We start from the raw sequence: 15,737 nt of genomic DNA on the forward strand, positions 1-15,737 counted from the left end.
TGTATGTATTTCCAGCATGACGACAGACCAGCTCACTATTTCCGTGTTGCTACAAAAATACTGAATGAAAAGCTGCCTGGCCGTTGTGTAGGACGGAACGCAGCAGTGCAATGGCTGACCAGGTCACTTAATTTTACACCTCATGATTTCTTTCTACGCGGAGCGCTGAAAGAAGCACCTCCAACTTCGACAGATGATGTGCACTGTCGACACAGATTGCAACGGCATGTCATCCATCGTACTTTCATCTACACATCTGTGCCTTGCAGTCAATAGTAACCAATTGGAGCGCACATTTAAGTAAAATGTAATGCTACGTTTATTTAATAAAGGTACTTATTTTGTGGTTAACATGTCGTCAATCGCCGGCCACGGTGGCCGAGCGGTTCTAGCCGCTTCAGTCTGGAACCGCACGACTGGTGTGGTCGCAGGTTCAAATCCTGCCTCAGGCATGGATGTGTGTGATGTCCTTAGGTTAGTTAGGTTTAAGTAGTTCTAAGATATAGGGGACTGATGACCTCAGATGTTAAGTCCCATAGTGCTCAGAGCCATTTGAGCCATTTGTCGTCAATCATTTTGAATAACTTGTTCAGTTTACTTAGAGTGCATTCCGTCTAATTACATTTACGGGTCGTATTTATAGGGAGATTCGTCCGGCACAGAGGGTTCACTTTAAGAACCAGCCAGGCGTCTCTAGGCAAAGATAGATGAAAAATAATTTTCTTGTCGAATCTAAGAAAGTTAAGGCTGTAGTTTCCTTTTTCCCTTGAATAAGGCTGTTTATCATAAAATATTAATGACCGGTTTTCTGTTTCGGCACAGACAAGTAAGCAGTAACAGAGATGGTCAAAATGGAAAACTACATGAAGGTACTGTAGTTGTTTCCACAAAAACCGGAAAATGTACACACATTTGAAATGGTTTCCCTAAGCTCTAGCTGAAATGCCAGACGTTATTAAATGATGTAGTTCCATATACAAAACTCATAGGTGGCCCTCAACCATTGTCGTAGAGGAAATGAGGTTTCAAATGGCTCTAAGCACTATGGGACTTAACATCTGAAGTCATCAGTCCCCTAGACTTAGAACTAATTAAACCTAAATACCCTAAGGACATCACATACATCCAGGCCCGAAGCAGGATTCGAACCTGTGACAGTAGCAGCACAGCGGTTCCGGACTGAAGTGCCTAGTACATGAGGTTTTATCTTAACTAGTCTAGGCTTGTGTTGTGCATGTAACGACAGGGCCTCGCATGAGAGCATTTCTTTGCGCTGTTTACATCGCAATAGCAGACTATGGCCCCATTGCTTTCCAGTTTTAGAACTTTTGTGGGATTCTTTTGCGAAGAGTTTCAACAACGCCATTAACAAGCATTATATCACTGTACTTATCTTTTCAATCGCTTTAGGTTGCAATTAAAAGTGTATCATCCTATTTAAAAAGATGTACTTGCTTCAATACATCGACCGATGCAAGAGTTAAGACACATTATCACATACCAGTGATGGAACTAGAGCCATACATAGGAAAAAACTGCTACAGTATAGTACACAAGGTAACGAGAAGATATATGCAGTGAGACAAACAAAATGACAGTTTTATTTAAAGACAATAATTACACTGAAGTTATCGCAATTGATGATAATTACCTGGAGATTACAATAGGCAAGACGTTGTTCTCAGTAGGGTGCTTGATCACCACTGGCGGCATACATGCTCTGCACGAGATCTCATACTGGCCACAAGATTGGTAAAGAGAAATAGGGCATTCCATTCCTCCATCGGGGCGCTTGACAACTGCTGGACGGACGTTGGTGCATGTGGAGGCGCCGCAGTACGTCTCCCCAATGTAATCCATACGTACTCGACGGGATTATTCGAAGCGGTCGCGCATTTTCGTCCATAAAAACGAAGTCAGGGTGGTAAGTGATCCTGAAAAGAGGCACACGGGGGCCGTGTACAGGGTCAAAATCACGTTGACCGCTGACTGAGCCGTGTTCAAAGGTCTAAAAGTCCGAACGCCCATGAGACATTATGCCTCCTTACACCAGAACACCTGGACTGCCAAAACAATCATGTTCGACATCGATAACTTGCTTGTCTTTCTCCATTTGTGCTTTCGCGTACCAACGATGTTAGTGTCACGCAGACAGTGTCTTTTATTAGGAGCTGTTATAAAGCATTGTAAAGACGTCGACTTTATAAAGTGTGTGTACTAGATTCCTCAACTCTGTTTCCAAACAGTAAGTAATAAGTTTACTCTAGAATCCTTCCAGTAATTAGTATCGAGAAGAAAATAATAAAATATATATACTTATAATCTTAAAACGATACGTATCAAGATGAAAACAATAAAATATATATACTGATAATCTTAAAACGGTTACTAAATTCCAAAAAGAAACAATAAAATAATTATGAATTATGGACCTTGCCGTGGGGAGGCTTGCGTGCCTCAGCGATACAGATAGCCGTACCGTAAGTACAACCACAACGCAGGGCTATCTTTCGAGAGGCAAGACAAACGTGTGGTTCCTGAAGGGGGCAATCCGCCTTTCCACTAGTTTCTGGGGCAATAGTCTGGATGATTGTCTGATCTGACCTTGTAACATTAACCAAAACGGCCTTGCTGTGCTGGTACTGCGAACGGCTGAAAGCAAGTGGAAACTACAGCCGTAATTTTTCCCTTGAGCATGCAGCTTTATTGTATGGTTAAATGATGATGGCGTCCTCTTAGGTAAAATATTCCTGAGGTAAAATAGTCACCATTCGGATCTCCAGGCGGGGACTACTCTGGAGCTCAGGAGGGCGTCGTTATCAGGAGAAAGAAAACTGGCGTTGTACGGATCGGAGCGTGAAACGTCAGATCCCTTAATCGGGCAGGCAGGTTAGAAAATTTTAAAAGGGAAATGGATAGGTTGAAGCTAGATATAACTGAAATTAGTGAAGTTCGGTGATAGGAGGAACAAGACTTTTGGTGAGGTGGATACTGGGTTAAAAATACAAAATCAAATAGGGATAATGCAGCAGTAGGTTTAATAATGAATAAAAAAATAGGAGTGCAGGTAAGTTACTACGGACAGCTTAGCGAATCCATTATTGTAGCAGAGACAGACATGAAGCCAAGCCTACCACTGCAGTTCAGGCTTACATGCAAACTAGCTTCACCAATTATGAAGAGATTGCAGAAATCTATGATGCGATAAAAAAAATTATTCAGATAGTGAAGAGAGACGAAAATTAAATAGTCGTGGGGGACTGGAATTCGATAGTAGGAAAAGGAAGAGAAGGAAAAGTAGTAGGGGAACATGGAATGGTGGTAAGGAATGAAAGACGAAGCCGCCTGGTAGAATTCTGCACAGAGCATAACTTACTAATAGCTAATACTGCGTTTAAATATCATGAAAGACGTTTTGTGAGGTAACGGGCGAATTGTGACACCCTGAAAATATTCTAAGTTTGGAGTTGGCGTGGCCCCTCGGGCCGCTCGATGAGCTGGGGCCCGGCAGCAAACACGTGGTGCCGAGCGTTAGCTGGACGAGTGGGTAGCCCCAGCGCATGGTCCAGCTGCGTGGCTGGGAATTGCATTTTGATGCTGTGTCGATGAAGGAGAAACGCTGGGAGTGCCAAAGATGGCGAACTTTGTGAAATCTTAATGACAGACATTTCGCAGTTGGTACAGAAATTAATAGTAGCCACATGAATAATGATACCTCAAAAAGAAACATGTACATTACCATTATTTGCATAAGGATTCTGATGGTGTAATCAGATTTTCAATATATTTATTAATTTAAAGTTTATTATCTGACGATAGATTCTACAAGTAACACCCAGCACCTAATTTCCAAAATCCAAACGGTTCTTCCGATTTTGTCGATCTATGTGTCTTTAGAAATCTATTAGTGCAAACCTAAATTGGTGTGAATTACAGGCATATAACTGAAATAGTAAATGGGTTATTGGAGGTCAAAGTGGCCGAGACTATCGATCGTGTCCGGCCATAAGTACTCCACAGTTTCACGAAAAAACGGTAGCAGCATGTTTATAAATATATTTGTTCATCTAGGTCTTTGTTTCTATCCGATATACACTATTCATGAAGAAATTGGTTAAATATTTACTGTGCTTTAGAAAGCATGGAGACATTAGGCTACTGGCCTACCTTTTGTTCCTATTCCTTTGATATATGTATATTTAGTTTGTTTATGTATTTAATAATGTGTGTTAGGGCGTGTTTATAGTCTAGGCGTAGGAATATTTATTTAACTTCAAGTTACTTAAATGTAAATCCAGTATTTCATATGTGTTTCAGTATGTGTGTGAGTGCACTTTGGCTTGGAGACATGGAGGTAGCGCTCTAAACCTATCACAGCTCTCGTTACTAAGAGAGACGTATGGAGGTAAGGGAGGAGCATCATTTCTGGAGAGGACACTATGTAGTTCTGAGCAGTGTGGCAGTTCTGGAGCGTATGGAAGAGGAAACAAGAAGTGCTGGACGCGACGGGGCGATGGACGCATGGCCGCGAGAGAGACTAGTAGAGTGTGGAGTTTTACACGTGGTTGTGGAGGATAGAAATATTTTGGAGTGCCGACCTGCGCTCTGGTGTCATTTCCGTGGCTTCTGCATTGAAGACATAATATGTGTTCAGGAGTGAATATCTCGCGATCTACGAGGTTGTTCATAACTAATTACGTGAAGTAGAAATCTATTGCTTCTCAGTTATTCAACTTATACTCGTATTTTATTTAATTGCTGGACCATCGACAGCAAAAAGTGTTTTGCAGAAATATACCGCATTCTCAAAAGTAATTCTACTATCGTACTCATAATTTAAAGTCGCTAAGATAGTACCTGCAGATTTTATTTAATTGCAACCTTTCATTTATAGATTTATATGTTACATTCATAATTCGCAGATGCCGAGTGATAGAAACCTTCGCACACTCGATTCATGTGTGTATTCTTATCGTATAATGTAGACTCGGCATTATTTGAACTGTAATGTGGCTACTACGTATCCCAGCCCCTAGACAACGAAACCATCAGAAACTTTTAATATTGCAACTCTGAATCGGAGGATATGTAGTTGGGGGCCAATCATCACACCATTTCATTATTAATGAAAGCCTGCAAGTTGTAAACGTATGAAAGGCCTGGAGACCCTGGATGGTTTCAGACCGATTGTATAATGGAAAAGTAGAGACTTAGGAACCAGGTTTTAAGTTGTAAGACACTTCCAGAGGTAGTTGTGGACTCTGACTACAATCTATTGGTTATGAACTATAGATTAAAACAGAAGAAACTGCAAAAAGGTGGCAATCTAAGGGGATGGGACCTGGACAAACTGAAAGAACAAGAGGTTGTAGAGTCTCAGAGAGAGCATTAGGGAAAGATTGACAAGAACGGGGGAAAGAAATACAGTAGATGGTTCAAATGGCTCTGAGCACTATGGGACTTAACATCTGAGGTCATCAGTCCCCTAGAACTTAGAACTACTTAAACCTAACTAACCTAAGAACATCACACACATCCATGCTAGAGGCAGGCTTCGAACCTGCGACCGTAGCGGTCGCGCGGTTCCAGACTGTAGCGCCTAGAAACGCTCGGCCACACCGGCCGGTAATACAGTAGAAAAAGAATGAATAGCTTTGAGAGATGAAGTAGTGAAGGCAGTAGGTAATCAAGTAGGTAAAAAGACAAGGGCTAGCAGAAATCCTTGGGTAACAGAAGATATCTTGAATTTAATTGATTAAAGGAGAAAATACAAAAATGCAGTAAATGAAACAGGCGAAAGGGAATACAGATGTCTAAAAAATGAAACCAACAGGAAGTGTGAAATGGCTAAGCAGGGATGGCTAGAGGACAAATTTAATGATTTTGAAGCTTACATCGCTAGGGGTAAGGTAGATACTGCCTACAGAAAAATTAAAGAGACCTTTGGAGAAAAAAGAACCACTTGTACGAATATCAAGAGCTCAGATGGAAAACCAGTTCTAAGCAAAGAAGGGAAGGCAGAAAGCTGGCCGGCCGGTGTGGCCGTGCGGTTCTAAGCGCGTCAGTTTGGAACCGCATGACCGCAACGGTCGCAGGTTCGAATCCTGCCTCGGACATGGATGTGTGTGATATCCTTAGGTTAGTTAGGTTTAAGTAATTCTAAGTTCTAGGGGACTGATGACCTCAGTAGTTAAGTCCCATAGTGCTCAGAGTCATTCGAACCATTTTTGAGCAGAAAGCTGGAAGGATTATATACAGGGTATTGTGTACTTGAGCGCAATATTATGGAAATGGAAGAGGACGAGGAATGTGTTGATGTTCGCGGTCAGCCGTCTCCAGGCTGCTGCCTCGGAGTGTAGCGGCAGTGGGGAGTCCGGTGCGTCGCATGGTACACCCCAGGTGTTACATGCTTCACACACTGTCCCTGCTGACGAGACATCTTCGCGGCTACCGGGCGCGGTTGGGCCACACTCTCCCCAAGGGGAGTGGCGGGTTCAGCGGCGTTCGCGGCGCACGAGGCGGAGGGTCAATGTGGAGGCTGGCCGTGTGGCATCGCCCGCTCTGCCTGTGAGTGGACATGTGGCCGCTCCTTCAGCAAGGTCCGAGCAGGAACACAGGGGGAGGGGTTTATTAGTTACTGCGAGCTCCAACGGTAGGCGGGTGATGGAGCCCCTTAGGGAAATAGCGGAAAGCTCGGGGAAAAAGGCCAGTGTTCACTCTGTCTGCTTGCCAGGGGGTCTGATCCGAGATGTGGAGGAGGCCCTGCCGGCGGCGATAGAGAGCACTTGGTGCACCCGACTGCAAATTGTTGCTCATGTCGGCACCAATGACTCCTGCCGTCTGGGTTCAGAGGTCATCCTCAGTTCGTACAGGCGGTTGGCGGAATTGGTGAAGGCGGAGAGCCTCGCTCGCGGGGTGGAATCTGAGCTAACCATTTGTAGTATCGTTCCCGGAACCCATCGTGATCCTCTGGTTTGGAGCCGAGTAGAAGGCTTAAACCCGAGGCTCAGACGATTCTGCGGAGATCTGGGGTGCAAATTTCTCGACCTCCGCTGTCGGGTGGAGAGATGTAGGGTCCCCCTGAATACGTCAGGCGTGCACTACACGCAGGAAGCGGCTACAAGGGTAGCGGAGTACGTGTGGAGTGCACATGTGGGGTTTTTAGGTTAGAGAATTCCCTCCCTAGGCCAGACAAGACGCCTCCTGAGACGCGGCAAGGTAGGAGTAAGCAAAATGTAACAGGGAATAACAATATTAATGTGCTAATAGTAAACTGCAGGAGCGTCTATAGAAAGGTTCCAGAATTGCTCTCATTAATACACGGTCACAATGCCCATATAGTACTAGGGACAGAAAGTTGGCTGAAACCAAACGTAAACAGTAATGAAATCCTAAACTCAGATTGGAATGTATACCGCAGGCTGGACAGTGAAGGGGGAGGCGTGTTTATAGCGATAAGAAGTGCAATAGTATCGAAGGAAATTGACGGAGATCCGAAATGTGAAATAATTTGGGTGAAGGTCACTGTTAAAGCAGGCTCAGATATGGTAATTGGATGTCTCTATAGGGCCCCTGGCTGAGCAGCTGTAGTGGCTGAGCACCTGAAGGATAATTTGGAAAATATTTCGAGTAGATTTCCCCACCATGTTATAGTTCTGGGTGGAGATTTTAATTTGCCGGATATGGACTGGGTGACTCAAACGTTCATAACGGGTGGCAGGGACAAAGAATCCAGTTAAATTTTTTTAAGTGCTTTATCTGAAAATTACCTTGAGCAGTTAAACAGAGAACCGACTCGTTGCGATAACATACTAGACCTTCTGGTGAGAAACAGACCCGAACTATTTGAAACAGTTAACGCAGAACAGGGAATCAGCGAGCATAAAATGGTTACTGCATCGATGATTTCAGCCGTAAATAGAAATATTAAAAAAGGTAGGAAGATTTTTCTGTTTAGCAAAAGTGACAAAAAGCAGATTACATAGTACCTGACGGCTCAACACAAAAGTTTTGTCTCAAGTACAGATAGTGTTGAGGATTAGTGGACAAAGTTCAAAACCATCGTACAATTTGCGTTAGATGAGTATGTGCCAAGAAAGATCGTAAGAGATGGAAAAGAGCCACCGTGGTACAACAACTGAGTTAGAAAACTTCTGCAGAAGCAAAGGGAACTTCACAGCAAACATAAACATAGCCAGAGCCTTGCAGACAAACAAAAATTACGCGAAGCGAAATGTAACGTGAGGCGGGCTATGCGAGAGGCGTCCAATGAATTCGAAAGTAAAGTTCTATGTACTGACTTGACAGAAAATCCTAAGAAATTTTGGTCTTAAGTCAAAGCGGTAGGTGAATCAAAACAAAATGTCCAGACACTCTGTGACCAAAATCGTACTGAAACTGAGGATGACAGACTAAAGGCCGAAATACTAAATGTCTTTTTACCAAGCTGTTTCACAGAGGAAGACTGCACTGTAGTTCCTTCTCTAGATTGTCGCACAGATGACAAAATGGTAGATATCGAAATAGACGACAGAGGGATAGAGAAACAATTAAAATCGCTCAAAAGAGGAAAGGCCGCTGGACCTGATGGGATACCGGTTCGATTTTACACAGAGTACGCGAAGGAACTTGCCCCCCTTCTTGCAGCGGTGTACCGTAGGTCTCTAGAAGAGCGTAGCGTTCCAAAGGATTGGAAAAGGGAACAATCATCCCCGTTTTCAAGAAGGGACGTCGAGCAGATGTGCAGAACTGTAGACCTGTATCTCTAACGTCTATCAGTTGTAGAATTTCGGAACACGTATTATGTTCGAGTAAAATGACTTTTCTAGATACTAGAAATCTACTCTGTAGGGATCAGCATGGGTTTCGAAAAAGACGATTGTGAGAAACCCAGCTCGCGCTATTCGTCCACGAAACTCAGAGGGCCATAGACACGGGTTCACAGGTAGATGCCGTGTTTCTTGACTTCCGCAAGGCGTCCGATACAGTTCCCCATAGTCGTTTAATGAACAAAGTAAGAGCATATGTACTATCAACCAACTGTGTGATTGGATTGAAGAGTTCCTAGATAACAGAACGCAGCATGTCATTCTCAATGGAGAGAAGTCTTCCGAAGTAAGAATGATTTCAGGTGTACCGCAGGGTAGTGTCGTAGGACCGTTGCTATTCACAATATACATAAATGACCTTGTGGATGACATCGGAAGTTCACTGAGGCTTTTTGCGGATGATGCTGTGGTATATCGAGAGGTTGTAACATTGGAAAATTGTACTGAAATGCAGGAGGATCTGCAGCGAATTGACGCATGGTGCAGGAAATGGCAATTGAATCTCAATGTAGCCAAGTGTAATGTGCTGCGAATACATAGAAAGATAGATCCCTTATCATTTAGCTACAATATAGCAAGTCAGTAACTGGAAGCGGTTTATTCGATAAATTATCTGGGAGTACGCATTAGGAGTGTTTTAAAATGGAATGATCATATAAAGTTGATCGTCGGTAAAGCAGATGCCCGACTGAGATTCATTGGAAGAATCCTAAGGAAATGCAATCCGAAAACAAAGGAAGTAGGTTACAGTACTCTTGTTCGCCCACTGCTTGAATACTGCTCAGCAGTGTGGGATCCGTACCAGATAGGGTTGATAGAAGAGATAGAGAAGATCCAACGGAAAGCAGCGCGCTTCGTTACAGGATCATTTAGTAATCGCGAAAGCGTTACGGAGATGATAGATAAACTCCAGTGGAAGACTCTGCAAGAGAGACGCTCAGTAGCTCGGTACAGGCTTTTGTTGAAGTTTCGAGAACATACCTTCACCGAAGAGTCAAGCAGTATATTGCTCCCTCCTACGTATATCTCGCGAAGAGACCATGAGGATAAAATCAGAGAGATTAGAGGCCACACAGAAGCATACCGACAATCCTTCTTTCCTTGAACAATACGAGACTGGAATAGAGGGGAGAACCGATAGAGGTACTCAAGGTACCCTCCGCCACACACCGTCAGGTGGCTTGCGGAGTATGGATGTAGATGTAGATGTAGAAGATGAAATTGGAGACATGATACTGCTTGAAGAGTTTGACAGAGCCCTCAAAGACCTAAGTCGAAACATGGCCCCGGGAGTTGACAACAGTCCATTAGAACTATTACTGGCTTTGGGGGAGCCAGCCCGGACAAAACCCTACCATTTGGGGAGCAAGATGTATGAGACAGGCGAAATACCCTCAGACGTCAAGAAGAATAAAATAATTCCAATCCCAAGAAAGCTAGTGTCGACAGGTGTGAAAATTACCAAACCATCAATTTAATAAGTCACAGCTGCAAAATACTAACACGAATTCTTTACAGACGAATGGAAAAAATGGTGAAGCCGACCTTGGGAAAGATCAGTTTGGATTCCGTAGCGCCCGCATCTCGTGGTCGTGCGGTAGCGTTCTCGCTTCCCACGCTCGGGTTCCCGGGTTCGATTCCCGGCGGGGTCAGGGATTTTCTCTGCCTCGTGATGGCTGGGTGTTGTGTGCTGTCCTTAGGTTAGTTAGGTTTAAGTAGTTCTAAGTTCTAGGGGACTTATGACCACAGCAGTTGAGTCCCATAGTGCTCAGAGCCATTTGAACCATTTGATTCCGTAGAAATGTTGGAACACGTGAGGCAATAGTGACTCTACGACTTATCTTAGATTAAGGAAAGGCGAATCTACGTTTCTAGCATTTTTAGATTTAGAGAAAGCTCTTGACAATTTTGACTGGAATACACTCTTTCAAATTCTAAAAGTGGCAGGGTCAAATACAGGGAGCGAAATGCTATTAACAATTTGTACAGAAGCCAGATGGCAGTTAAAAGAGTCGGGGAGCATGAAAGGGAAGCAGTGGCTGAGAAGGGAGTGAGACAGGATTGTAGCGTATCTCTTATATTATTCTATGCGTATATTTAGCAAGCAGTAAAGGAAACAAAAGAGAAATTTGGAGTAGTAATTAAAATCCATAGAGAAAAAATAAAAACTTCAAGGTTTGCCGACGACATTGTAATTTTGTCAGAGACGGCACAGGACTGGTAAGAGCATTTGAACGGAATGGACAGCGTCTTGAAAGGAGGATATAAGATGAACATCAACAAAAGCAAAACGAGGATAATTGAATGTAGTCGAATTAAATCATATTAACAGAATCTTCCGACGGTTCTTGGTAGAACAACATTATAACAAATGAAAAGCATCATTTTGCTTTTGTTCTACAATATTACTTTTATTGTAAGCCGAAAACCGGTTTACAATAAAAGTAATAATGTAGAACAATAGCAAACTGGTGCTTTTCATGTATTCGAATTAAATCAGGTGATCCTGGGGGGATTAGAATAGGAAATGAGACCCTTAAAGTACTAGATGAGTTTTTCTCTCTGGTTAGCAAAATAACTGATGATGGTCGAAGTAGAGGGGATATAAAATGTAGACTGGCAATGTCAAGAAAATCGTTTCTAGACGATTATCGAGTATAGATTTAAGTGTCAGGAAGTCTTTGCTGACGGTATTTGTATGGAGTGAGGCCATGTACGGATGTGAAACACGAATGGTTCAAATGGCTCTGAGCACTATGGGACTCAACATCGTAGGTCATAAGTCCCCTAGAACTTAGAACTACTTAAAACTAACTAACCTAAGGACATCACACACACACCCATGCCCGAGGCAGGATTCGAACCTGCGACCGTAGTAGTCCCGCGGTTCCGGACTGCAGCGCCAGAACCGCACGGCCACCGCGGCGGGCTGTGAAACACGGACGATAAGTAGTTTAGACAAGAAGAGAATAGAAGCTTTCGAAATGTAATGCCAGAGAAGAATCCTTAGGTTTAGAGGGGCAGATAACGGAACTAATGAGGAAGTACTGAATAGAATTGGGGAGAAAAGGAATTTGAGACACAACTTGACCAGAAGGCGGGTTCGGTTGGTAGGACCCGTTCTGAGGCATCAAGGGGTCACCAATTTAGTGTTGGAGGGATGCTCAGAGGGTAAAAATCGTAGAGAGAGATCAAGGCATGAATACATTAAGCAGATTCCGAAGAAAATGGGTTGCAGTAGTTTCTTGGAGATCATGAAACGTGCACAGAATAGAGTATATTGAAGAGCTGCATCAAAGCATTCCCTGTACTGAAGTCCACAACAACAACACACTGTTGTAGTGTTACAACTCCGTACCCCAAAAGTCTTCGGTCCTGGTGCAAATGGCTCTCAGCACACATCAGTCCCCTAGAACTTAGAGCTACTTAAACCTAACTAACCTAAGGACATGACACACATCCATGCCCGAGGCAGGATTCGAACCTGCGACCGTAGCGGTCGCACGGTTCCAGATTGAACCGGCTAGAACCGCTCGCCCACAGCGGCCGGCTATTCGGTCAGCATTCCTGACCACTTTTATTCCAAATTTTAACAGTGCCTGGGCTCGGAAGAGGGATCGAACACGTTTTGATAATAAGTCAAAAATGCCACGCCTGTACCCCGGTTCATAAACAATAAAGGTAATAAATCAAGGATGATGATACTTCACTAATTATTTTTGCTTCGATCATCAGTTCTAAAGCGAATAAATTCTCGGAACGTGTTTGTGCCAATCTTTCATTATTACCGAGTTTTATCATTATATAACAGAAAATTTAACATATTTTTAGTTCCAAAATGAAGCATACATCGATAACTGCAGTAGTGATTTCCATCACAGAATTCTTTACATGTATAAATCAATTTAGATCATCCTCAGCTACATAGTTTTATTTCTGTGTTGGAAAGCTTTTTCGTATCCAGAAGACATAATGTTACTGTTCCGTTTCTCAGTCGGTGAAAACACAATCCTTATAGGATGACCTTGTTGTCCGTCTGTCTGTCTGTCCGTGTGTCTGTCTGTCCGTCTGATGACAGTCCGACCCCTTTTTGTCAGGAACAGGTAGACGTAACATGTAGAAATTTATATCACATATTAATGTCTACGGTCCCTTGGTGGTGTCAAAAATTTGCTTCTAAGCCGTTGCTAGATACGGCCATTTGTGTCGAATATATTGATACAAACTCACTCAACAAAACCTAAAAAGTATTTCCCATTGACCTATAATCACGAAATTTGGCAATAACCAATGATTTTAAGTAGAGTAATGAAAAAACATCCGAGAAGCGTTGCTTTGTAATTACATCACACACAAAAGAATTTTTTTTTATTTGTTATCCAACTGTCAGTGTGTCCATCTCTTAAGGTGATAACGCCGAAGACACGCCGGTGTTATAGATACTTAATTTCTCTCGTTTTAAAGATAGTAATGCTGTAGTTGTACATTTCAGAGTGTGTTCGTTTTTTGGAGCGGGTGTTGGGGTGGGGAGGGGGGGGGGAGGTATCGATAAAATTATTTGAATATCTGCGTCTAGGTTCGACAGGAATTTACTTCCCTGAACAAAGTTTCTGAATTCCCTGTGATCTGAATTGAGGTATCATACATCAGAATCTATTAGTTACCTTCCATCATACTTTAATAACTTAAATTACCATTATTTAAAAATTTGACTCATGCCTCAGTATACGAGATCGTAAAAAATTACGGTCATTGATCTTTAAACTTTTATCCAGCTGTTGTTGTTGTTGTGGTCTTCAGTCCTGAGACTGATTTGATGCAGCTCTCCATGCTACTCTGTCCTGTGCAAGCTTCTTCATCTCCCAGTACCTACTGCAACCTACATCCTTCTGAATCTGCTTAGTGTATTCACCTCTTGGTCTCCCTCTACGATTTTTACCCTCCACACTGCCCTCCAATGCTAAATTTGTGATCCATTGATGCCTCAAAACATGTCCTACCAACCGATCCCTTCTTCTAGTCAAGTTGTGCCACAAACTTCTCTTCTCCCCAATCCTATTCAATACCTCCTCGTTAGTTACGTGATCTACCCACCTTATCTTCAGCATTCTTCTATATCACCACATTTCGAAAGCTTCTATTCTCTTCTTGTCCATACAGGTTATCGTCCATGTTCCACTTCCATACAAATACTTTCAGAAACGACTTCCTGACACTTAAATCTATACTTGATGTTAACAAATTTCTCTTCTTCAGAAACGATTTCCTTGCCATTGCCAGTCTACATTTTATATCCTCTCTACTTCGACCATCATCAGTTATTTTACTCCCTAAATAGCAGAACTCCTTTACTACTTTGTCTCATTTCCTAATCTAATTCCCTCAGCATCACCCGATTTAATTTGACTACATTCCATTATCCTCGTTTTGCTTTTGTTGATGATCATCTTATATCCTCCTTTCAAGACACTGTCCATTCCGTTCAACTGCTCTTCCAAGTCCTTTGCTGTCTCTGACAGAATTACAATGTCATCGGCGAACCTCAAAGTTTTTACTTCTTCTCCATGAATTTTAATACCTACTCCGAATTTTTCTTTTGTTTCCTTTACTGCTTGCTCAATATACAGATTGAATAACATCGGGGAGAGGCTGCAACCCTCTCTCACTCCCTTCCCAACCACTCCTTCCCTTTCATGCCCCTCGACTCTTATAACTGCCATCTGGTTTCTGTACAAATTGTAAATAGCCTTTCGCTCCCTGTATTTTACCGCTGCCACCTTCAGAATTTGAAAGAGAGTATTCCAGTTAACATTATCAAAAGCTTTCTCTAAGTCTACAAATGCTAGAAACGTAGGTTTGCCTTTCCTTAATCTTTCTTCTAAGATAAGTCGTAAGTTTAGTATTGCCTCACGTGTTCCAACATTTCTACGGACTCCAAACTGATCTTCCCCGAGGTCCGCTTCTATCAGTTTTTCCATTCGTCTGTAAAGAATTCGCGTTAGTATTTTGCAGCTGTGACTTATTAAACTGATAGTTCGGTAATTTTCACATCTGTCAACACCTGCTTTCTTTGGGATTGGAATTATTATATTCTTCTAGAAGTCTGAGGGTATTTCACCTGTCTCATACATCTTGCTCACCAGATGGTAGAGTTTTGTCAGGACTGGCTCTCCCAAGGCCGTCAGTAGTTCTAATGGATTGTTGTCTACTCCCGGGGCCTTGTTTCGACTCAGGTCTTTCAGTGCTCTGTCAAACTCTTCACGCAGTATCGTATCTCCCATTTCATCTTCATCTACATCCTCTTCCATTTCCATAATATTGTCCTCAAGTACATCGCCCTTGTATAAAACCTCTATATACTCCTTCCACCTTTCTGCCTTCCCTTCTTTGCTTAGAACTGGGTTGCCATCTGAGCTCTTGATATTCAAAGATATTGATATTCTCTCCAAAGGTCTCTCTAATTTTCCTGTAGGCAGTATCTATCTTACCCCTAGTGAGACAAGCCTCTACATCCTTACATTTGTCCTCTAGCCATCCCTGCTTAGCCATTTTGCACTTCCTGTCAATCTCATTTTTGAGACGATTGTATTCCTTTTTGCCTGCTTCATTTACTGCATTTTTATATTTTCTCCTTTCATCAATTAAATTCAATATTTCTTCTGTTACCCAAGGATTTCTATTAGCCCTCGTCTTTTTACCTACTTGATTGTCTGCTGCTTTCACTACTTCATCCCTCAGAGCTACCCATTCTTCTTCTACTGTATTTCTTTCCCCCATTCCTGTCAATTGTTATCCAGCTAAGTTAAACATATTCAATAACCAATTTTAACAAGGTGTACATAATGGGCGTTGCTAATTGGTATAGCATATTAATGCAACTCCAGGCTTCATAAAATAAAAGAAATTACG

The sequence above is a fragment of the Schistocerca nitens genome, chromosome 6 (assembly GCF_023898315.1).
Source record: "Schistocerca nitens isolate TAMUIC-IGC-003100 chromosome 6, iqSchNite1.1, whole genome shotgun sequence".
NCBI classification, from domain to species: domain Eukaryota; kingdom Metazoa; phylum Arthropoda; class Insecta; order Orthoptera; family Acrididae; genus Schistocerca; species Schistocerca nitens.